Raw genomic sequence first — 10,399 nt, forward strand, 5'->3', positions numbered from 1 at the left:
AGGCAAAAGAACAGGCAGAGGATGAGATGGTTAGCATCACGAACTCAATGGACATGAATCTGAGAAAACTATGTGACATAGTGGAGAACAGAGGAGCCTGGCATGCTGCAGTTCATGAGGTTGCAAAGAGTTGGACATGGCTTAGTGACTGAAGAATGCTAAAATAATACAGAAAACCATCTGTGATTCCTAGAGCCAAAGAGTCATAAGAAAAAACATTTTTCAAAATTTATGGCTGAGATACGTCATAAGATAAACAGTTTAAAGATGTTCAGTCATAAATATATATTTGAAAAAGCACTATGGAAAAATGAAATTGAAATACAAGTTCAAATATAAAAAGAAAATTGTGTAAAATTTCAATTATTAAAAAGTGCTTATCAAGTTACCAACGGTATTCTTCACAGAACTAGAACAATTAATTTCACAATTTGTATGGAAATACAAAAAACCTTGAATAGCCAAAGCTATCTTGAGAAAGAAGAATGGAACTGGAGGAATCAACCTACCTGATTTCAGGCTCTACTACAAAGCCACAGTCATCAAGACAGTATGGTAGTGGCACAAAGACAGAAATATAGATCAATGGAACAAAATAGAAAGCCCAGAGATAAATCCACACACATATGGACACCTTATCTTTGACAAAGGAAGCAAGCAAGAATATACAATGGGTTAAAGACAATCTTTTTAACAAGCGGTGCTGGGAAAACTGGTCAACCACTTGTAAAAGAATGAAATTAGAGCACTTTCTAACACCATACACAAAAATAAACTCAAAATGGATTAAAGATCTAAATGTAAGACCAGAAACTATAAAACTCTTAGAGGAGAACATAGGCAAAACACTCTCCGACATACATCACAGCAGGATCCTCTATGACCCACCTCCCAGAATATTGGAAATAAAAGCAAAAATAAACAAATGGGACCTAATTAAACTTAAAAGCTTCTGCACATCAAAGGAAACTATAAGCAAGGTGAAAAGACAGCCTTCAGAATGGGAGAAAATAATAGCAAATGAAGCAACTGACAAACAACTAATCTCAAAAATATACAAGCAACTCCTACAGCTCAACTCCAGAAAAAGAAATGACCCAATCAAAAAATGGGCCAAAGAACTAAATAGACATTTCTCCAAAGAAGACATACAGATGGCTAACAAACACATGAAAAGATGCTCAACATCACTCATTATCAGAGAAATGCAAATCAAAACCACTATGAGGTACCATTTCACGCCAGTCAGAATGGCTGCAATCCAAAAGTCTACAAGCAATAAATGCTGGAGAGGGTGTGGAGAAAAGGGAACCCTCTTACACTGTTGGTGGGAATGCAAACTAGTACAGCCACTATGGAGAACAGTGTGGAGATTCCTTAAAAAACTGGAAATAGAACTGCCTTATGACCCAGAAATCCCACTGCTGGGCATACACACTGAGGAAACCAGAAGGGAAAGAGACACGTGTACCCCAATGTTCATTGCAGCACAATAGCCAGGACATGGAAGCAACCTAGATGCCCATCAACAGATGAATGGATAAGAAAGTGGTGGTACATATACACAATGGAGTATTACTCAGCCATTAAAAAGAATACATTTGAATCAGTTCTAATGAGGTGGATGAAACCGGAGCCTATTATACAGAGTGAAGTAAGCCAGAAAGAAAAATACCAATACAGTATACTAACGCATATATATGGAATTTAGAAAGATGGTAACAATAACCCTGTATACGAGACAGCAAAAGAGACACTGATGTATAGATCAGTCTTTTGGACTCTGTGGGAGAGGGAGAGGGCGGGATGATTTGGGAGAATGGCATTGAAATACATATAATATCATATATGGAATGAGTCGCCAGTCCAGGTTCGATGCACGATACTGGATGCTTGGGGCTGGTGCACTGGGACGACCCAGAGGGATGGTATGGGGAGGGAGGAGGGTTCAGGATGGGGAACACATGTATACCTGTGGCAGATTCATTTCGATATTTGGCAAAACCAATACAATATTGTAAAGTTTAAAAATAAAATTTAAAAAAAAGTGCTGTTTCATGATTTTGAAACAAAATGATACCTAAAATTGCTGTTGTATTAAGATTGCATTGAATACATTTAACAGTTTGATTTAAAAGTTTAATGTTAACAATATGCTATGTTCCAATAAACTTTATTTACCACCAGGAATCTAGTTTGCAAACCCCTATTTTAATCTAAAATGTTTGGGTTTGATTTCTGAGATGGCAATAGAGCACTGAAACACCACTTTCTTTGAGAAAAGAGTAACTTCTCAAACTTTTCCAAAAGTTAAAAGCACTTTTACTTTGTACTCAGGACAGTCACATGGTCAAGACTTACTGTGAAGAGGCTAATGTTTATTTATCCAACCTTTATAGTCAAATCAAGGGAGAAAAAGGTTGGGATTAGATATTAACTAAACTTACTTTGGGTTTCCTGGGTAGCTCAGCTGGTAAAGAGTTCACCTGCAATTCGAGAGACCTGGATTTGATCAATGGGTTTGGAAGATCCCCTGGAGGAGGGCATGGCAACCCACTCCAGTATTCTTGCTTGGAAAATCCCCATGGATGGAAGAGCCTGGGGAGGAGCCTGGTCTATGGAATCACAAAGAGTCCAACCTAACTAAGCACAGCACAGCAGACTCTAACTATGTAACACAATGTCCCAGCTGTGTTCCAGTTTGCCCTTCTTTACATTGGGGAATTCTGAAGGAAGAATGAATTACTCCATTATTCCTTTCCTCTGCCAAACATCATATGATACTGAGAATTTTAAATTTCTTTTTGTGAGCAATGTAAATAAAAGTGTCAACTTAATTGAATTCTAAATGCAAAACTATTAATCTGTTTAAAATGATTATAAGGTATTGTTTGCCTAATCTTCCAAAGTGTATTCCAGGTCTGTGATCACATGCTCCTATTACCTGTGAAGAACTTCATTAAAAAAAAAAAAAAAAGCTTACACTAATAAAACTTAAAAAAGAATTGGCATTCCTTTATTCTAATTAATATAGAAAGTAGTAGTAGTAGTAGTGCTAGTCACTCAGTCATGTCAGACTCTTTTTGAGACCCTGTGGACTGTAGCCTGCCAGGCTCCTCTGTCCATGGGATTTTCCAGGCAGGAATACTGGAGTGTGTTGCCATTTCCTTCTCTAGGGGATCTTCCCAATCCAGGGATCGAACCCGGATCTCTTGTATTGCAGACAGATTCTTAATTGTCTGAGACACCAGAGAACCCCCTATATAGAAAGCTAAACATTATTTAATTTCTCATTGCAGTTGTAAAGATGACAATGTCAGTTTACAGTATTATCCAAAGAACCATTCACCAATTAACAATCCTAAAATAGATAATGTTAATGAAGGCCAAATTCATATTTACTATTAAATACAATTGCCCTTGAAATACATTTCCGTTTTCTCCAAAGCTGACTAGCCAGCACTTCAATGCCCTTGAAGACCACAAAGTCAGGCACTCTATACTAAGAAGCTTGTATTTATTTAGAAATAAATTAAGCCTCAAATTCTAAGCACTTATTTGTGAATAAATAATAAAAACATATTTATATGCCTGAGGTGAACAAGCACCAAATAGTTTTGATAAATAGAATTTCATTTGAAGTGCAAGAAATATACATTTTTAAATTTTACATAAAACTAAATCTGTAAGAGTTAACTGTTTTAACTGTTACTTATAGGCTATACTGACTTAAGTTATTTTATGTCAAAGAATATAAAGTTAAAACTGTAGCTCTAAACACTGTTCAGTTCAATTCAGTTCAGTGCTCAGTCGTGTCCAACTCTGGGACCCCATGGAATGCAGCACGCCAGACTTTCCTGTCCTTCACCAACTCCCAGAGTTTGTTCAAACTCATGTCCATAGAGTCGTGATGCCATCCAACCATCTCATTCTGTCGTTCCCTTCTCCTGCCTTCAGTCTTTCCCAGCATCAGGGTCTTTTCCAGTAAGTCAGTTCTTCCCATCAAGTGGCCAAAGTATTGGAGCTTCAGCTTCAGCATCAGTCCTTCCAGTGAATATTCAGGACCGATTTCCTGTATCTGTAAGACAGGTCCTGTATTGCAAGGGGCTATTTATGTCTCTAATTCTGTCACTACTTAAACACATTTAATTTGGGTCTAGAATGAGGGATCCACATTTCTCTTTTTATGGATTTATTGCACATTTTAGGCAACATTATATGATGGTGACATTTTCAAATACACAAGATTGAAATTTTATGTTTAAGAGAGACTATATACCCTACCTAGATTCTATTATTAACCTTTTTTTTTTAATTTATCATGTATCTATTCATCCATCAATTCATCAGAGTACTTTCTGCTAAACACTTCTGCATGCATGTTAACTTGTATTCAATATTCACTTACAGTCTTTTTCTGTTGAGGTAACATTTACATAAAAATGCACATGAAAAGCAAAAATCATAACTGTACTTTGCTGTATGTATACATTAAAAAATGCATCACCCTGTGTAATACAAAAGCCCATCAAGATACAGAACTATATCATAACCAGGAAATTCCTCCCACCCTTCCCAGGAAAACCTTAGCCTACCTTCCATGAAATAATAATTGTTTTTACTTTTTTCACAATTTATTTTTCTTTTGTTATAAATTTTGATATAAAGGTATCATAATATAGATGGGTGTATACTTGCCTGGCTCAGCAGATAGATAAACACACATACATACATATTAATACATACATACACAAATGCATACAAGGATACACAGATAAATACAGAGGTTGTTGCAGGTACTAGCAGTAGATTCCTTTCCATTGCTGAGCAGTAGTACTTTCTTATATAGATGAAGTACCTCAGTTTGTTTATTCATTCTCTTATTGATGGGAAATGGGCTAGTTTCCAGTTTTTGCCTGTTGTGAACAAGACTGCTATGGATGGGGGCTTCCCTGGTAACTCAAACAGTAAAGTGTCTGCCTACAATGAGGGAGATCTGGGTTCGATCCCTGGGTTGGGAAGATCCCCTGGAGAAGGAAATGGCAACCCACTCCAATACTCTTGCCTGGAAAATCCCATGGATGAGAAGCCTGGTAGGCTACAGTCCATGGGGTTGCAAAGAGTAGGACACAACTGAGTGACTTCACTTCACTTCACTTCTGCTATGGATAAGCAGTCTTGCTTATGGATAAGTCTTATAAGATTTTTAGGATTGCTTGTTTCCATTTCTTTACAGTAAACATTTATGAATAGAATTGTTGAGCTAAAGGGCAATTATGTGCTCAAGCTTGTCCAGTGTAATCTTATTGTTTTACTGTACATTTTACATAATACATACTCAAGTTAAAAACCTTATAAAATATAGATATAGAGGAAAAATAAAATTATATGTAATAGTGATAACTGCTGTTAACGTTTTGACATATGTCTCTTAGAATTTTTTCTCTAAATACATATAAACACTGAAAACTTGGATTAAACTTTTTAAATAGACAACATCCAAAACATTAAGAATCAATTATATTCAGGTATACAGTGGAGAGCAAAACAGAATTTACATGGAGTTTATAATGAAGAATAAAACTAATTCACTCATGCATATCTGTGTCAAGCGTTTGATTGGTCTGCACATGCTTGAATTAGCTCATTTGATCTCCACATCAGCCCCATGAGGTAAAAATAAATTGCCTAAGTTTACACAGCTCAGACATGGAGACAGGGGCTAGAGCCAGAGCTCTTGCCCTTAACCCCTTTCTACAGATATGCACCAGGCGCCATTCACACCGTATTATAGCTGAATGGTGTTTCTGGGATTGTGCAAAGTGGTGATTATTCCTGGTGGGCTGCAGTCCATGGGGTCGCTGAGGGTTGGACACGACTGAGCGACTTCACTTGTACTTTTCACTTTCATGCATTGGAGAAGGAAATGGCAACCCACTCCATTATTCTTGCCTGGAGAATCCAAGGGACGGGGGAGCCTGGTGGGCTGCCGTCTCAGGGGTCGCACAGAGTCGGACACGACTGACGCGACTTAGCAGCAGCAGCAGTCATAATAAAAATACTACGGATACATGTAATCTTTGTTGTTGTTTACTCACTAAGTCATGCTGAACTCTTTTGTGACCCCATGAACTGTAGCCTCCAGGCTCCTCTTTCCAGGCAAGAATACTGGATTGCCCTGTGGGTTGCCATGCCCTCCTCTAGGGGATCTTCCCAAATCAGGGATCAAACCCATGTCTCCTACCTTGCCAAATGGATTCTTTACCACTGAGCCACCAGAGAAGCCCATGTGTGATCTGCTTTCCTTTAATAATATATAATAAATTTAATACTGCATCACTTTTCATAATTTTAATGTATTTCACTTGAATATAATTTCTTTTCAAAATTGCCTCTAAATAAATAACTCCCTCTGTTTGGAACCACACTTACCCAAGATGTTTGAATCTATATCTTTGTACTCATGTTTTGTTTCTTTTAAGAATACAGTTTTGCAAGTAGATTGCCTGGATAGAAGGATATTCATATTCAAAAATTTTACACACATCTTTGGGTTTTCCTCTAAAAAAGATGTCAATTATACATTTGTTAGTAGAGTATTAGAGTAGTCATTTATCAAAACCCCTTTTAATATAGAATATAAGTTCTATTCATTTTTGTCAATCAAACGTTTGAAACAATTTTACTTACTGAACATTTCTTAAATTTCATAATTTTACTGGAACATTAATATTTACTTTTGCAAGGAAAGTGTTCATATGGTGGATCCCCTTTTAAATATAAGTATATATACATGATTGTCATTAATTACTTACAAGCAGAAAACAATAATTTTAGCACTTTGCTCACACATTCCCATCAAACTTTTAAGAGATTTTTTCATTGATGAAATAAATACATTTAAAATATTTTATTATTTTTTAATGTCTATAGAATTTGTACTAATGACTCCATTCTGGTATTACACCTACATTGGTTACTGACAGGCAAATCACCTTAATAACAGCTAATTCTGTCCTTTACTGGCATCAGATACACCAAAACTGTCACCTATACTGAACCTGTCACCTACACCAAACCAATCTGAGAATTGAGAAAGTAAAAAACCTGAGTCACCATAAATTCTTCTTTTTGCTTTTTGGAACTCATTCACTCATTTATATTTCTTGAAAGCTAATAAGAACCAGTCATTGCTTTCAGTGCTGGGCATAAATCAGCTAAAAAGAAAAATAGTAAAAATTCCCCATCCATAAGAATTGACACTTTAGTGGGTGAAGATGGAGATGAAAGATGTTAAATAAATAAATAACATAGTAGATTATAAGGTGACAAGTGCTTCAGAAAAAAAAAAAAAAAAAGAGTAAGGAGAATAAGGAATTCTGATGGAAGATAGAATAGTGGTAGGATTGCAGTTTTTTTAAGTTGAGAAGGTGAGGGAAGTACTAAGAATAATTTTCTAGCAAAACTTAAAGGAAGTACATCATACAATATGTTTATCAAATAGCAGTCTGGTTTATTAATCTACCTGTCTGGATCTTTGTTATCTCTTGGTGTTTATGTGGGAGACAGATGTGTCTCTAACAAATGTTGTCTGATAAGTGACTACATATATATATATATATCTTTTTTTTTTTTTTTCAAACTCTTCAGAGTTTGAAATTCTCTAAGATTTTTAGGTGGACAAGGCAAAAGAAATATACAGCTGTGGATAATATGTTTTAAAAATGCTGTAATTATAATAAAAACTCCAGAACTTTTCTATATATTTTAAGGTACAAAATTTATAGAACAAATACTGTTTTTGCTGTTTCAGTGAAAACTTTTGTCTTTTGTTAAAATCTGTTACAGAAATCTCAGTGGAAATCTGTTTTTCATTTAAAATGTTTTCACAGTAGCATTCTAAGGAAGCAATCTGTATGAATCCCCCTTTTCAAACCAAACAATTTTGAGCACTACTAGGAAATCCATAATGCTCTATTGCATACATTAAACCACTTAGCAAGCTCAAGTGTAATTTTAAAGAAAATATATATTATTAAAAACATTTCACTATTTGTCCAACATTTTAGAAACTCTGTAACAACAGAACATCTTTTTCCTTCTGTTTTTGTGGTTTTATTTATCAAAGGTAATTATAAATAAAACTTGAAGAGGCATTCAAATTTTTGCATAAGTTTTTACTCCTTTGTAGTTCTGCTTATGAAAACTGGCTCTACAAACCTAGTTGGAATGAAACACTATTCTCACTTGTGCATCTCTGTAAAGTTCTATAGGTTCATTTGTTGCAGGAAGAGGGACCCCTTCCAGGGCCCAAAACTGAGCTTTTGTCTAACACTCAGAAATGAATTGTCTGAGGAGACACATGTGCTGACAAAGCAAGAGATTTTATTGGGAAAGGGCACCCGGGTGGAGAGCAGTAGGGTAAGGGAACCCAGGAGAACAGTTCTGCAATGTGGCTCGCAGTCGGGTTTTATGGTGAAGTGATCAGTTTCCGGGTTGTCTTTAGCCAATCATTCTGACTCAGAGTCCTTACTGGTGGTGCACGCCTTGTTCAGCCAAGATACATGCAAGAGAGAAGGATTCTGGGAGGTGGTCGGACATGTGGTGTCTCCTTTTTGTCCTTTCCTTAACTCTTCCTGTTGGTGGTGGCTTATTAGTTCCGTGTTCCTTACCAGGACCTCCTGTTGTTATGGTGCCTGGCCAGGGTGGGCAGTTTCAGTCAATGTGCTTCCCCTAACACATTTATAATACACTGAATATTCTAAAATAAAATATTGCATAATTTCTATACACTAGAAAAGAGATTTACTGATTGTAATTTTGCTTTAACTCACAAATTGAAATTAATACATAAATGCAACATAATGTTTGCTTTTCTAATGTTACTCTGCTTAAAAGAATGACAATGGCAAGGTTTCTTAGACTATTAAAAACAAGAGAAATAACACCCTCCATTCCCAAAAGTTAGAAAGCTTTCAAATAACTGACCATTTATTACATTTTTCAGTTTATTCAATTAAAAATACAAATTATATTCTACCTGACATCATGTGCTACTTGTTAGAAGATGAACACTGCCTGTGACGTAATCTTGCCAAAACACCAATTTATAGAAAATACGGAGACAGAGAAATGTACTGAGTAGCACCACAAGGGATGAAATCAACAGAATCCATACTGCGAAAAAGATACTGAACAAAAACTGGGTTTCATCATCAAATAACTCACAAGAAAAAAAAGGAAGAAATGGGAGAAATTATAGATTAAACAAAGATTCTGTGTGCTTTATATGGCTCAAGATTTGAATGAACAAACTGTAAATAATATGACATTTGTGTGAGATGTTTGGAAATTTGAACACTAGCAGGATATTCAATGAAATTATGAACCTTGGTAGCTGTGAGAAAGATATTAAAATTATGTGTGTTTTTCATTTGGAATTTAGAAATAAATATTGAAATATTTACAGGTGCAATTGTATGAAGTCTGAGGAAATAGATCAAGATGTGCACTACATCAGACTGGTATGAGTCAATTGTTGAAGTTAGATGATTTTTTTCATGGAAATTATGTTATTACTTTTCTTTGTTGTATATTTAATATTTTTATAATAATTTTAATGTGAATTAATTAATGCCTTTATATGAACAAACAATGTCATGCAGTTAGAATTTGATGAACTCACACAAGTATGTCTGTGTCATATATCCCATTAATAAAAAAGCAACAAAAGTCATTCAGGAATAAATCCATATATTTAATATGTATTTATTAAATATTATTGCCAAATGGAATTTCTCTTCAGGAGATTATCTGTAGGAAACTGTACTTTAGAAACCATTATTATTCTATAAAAAACTTTCTAACACATTATTTCCGAATATAATTTTGGATTGGTTAGAAGCAGTTGTTTACAACAATGTACTGTTAAGTGTTATAAATGCAAACAATCTTTACTCATTACTTATGTGGTTCAGATGCCGTGTTTCACTCTCTAATTAGAATACAAAAAAAGTGTTCAGTTCTATGGCACAATACAATTATAATTACATTAAAACAACTAGATTAGTTATCTGTTGATGTGTAACAATATAACCACAAATGTCACGCTTTAAAACAACACATATTTGCTAGCTCAGTTTCTGAGCTCTGTTTAGTTGGTTTGTCTGCAAGGCTCAATTTAAAGGTGTCAACCTGGGCTCCAGTATCATTTGATGCTTGACTGGGGAAGACTCTACTACCATATTCATGTCTTTATTTGCTGTCTCTAGTTACTTGTAGACTGTGAGACTGAGGGCTATCTACACTTAGGAGAGGATTATCCTAGGACATAAATACCAGGAGCTGGCAGTCATGGGGGACATCTACTAGCCAAATCAGTAATATTTATAAAATAGAA

Source organism: Bos grunniens, chromosome 10 (assembly GCF_055505025.1).
Source record: "Bos grunniens cultivar Pamir isolate PY7600 chromosome 10, Bosgru_T2T1.0, whole genome shotgun sequence".
Classification (NCBI taxonomy): domain Eukaryota; kingdom Metazoa; phylum Chordata; class Mammalia; order Artiodactyla; family Bovidae; genus Bos; species Bos grunniens.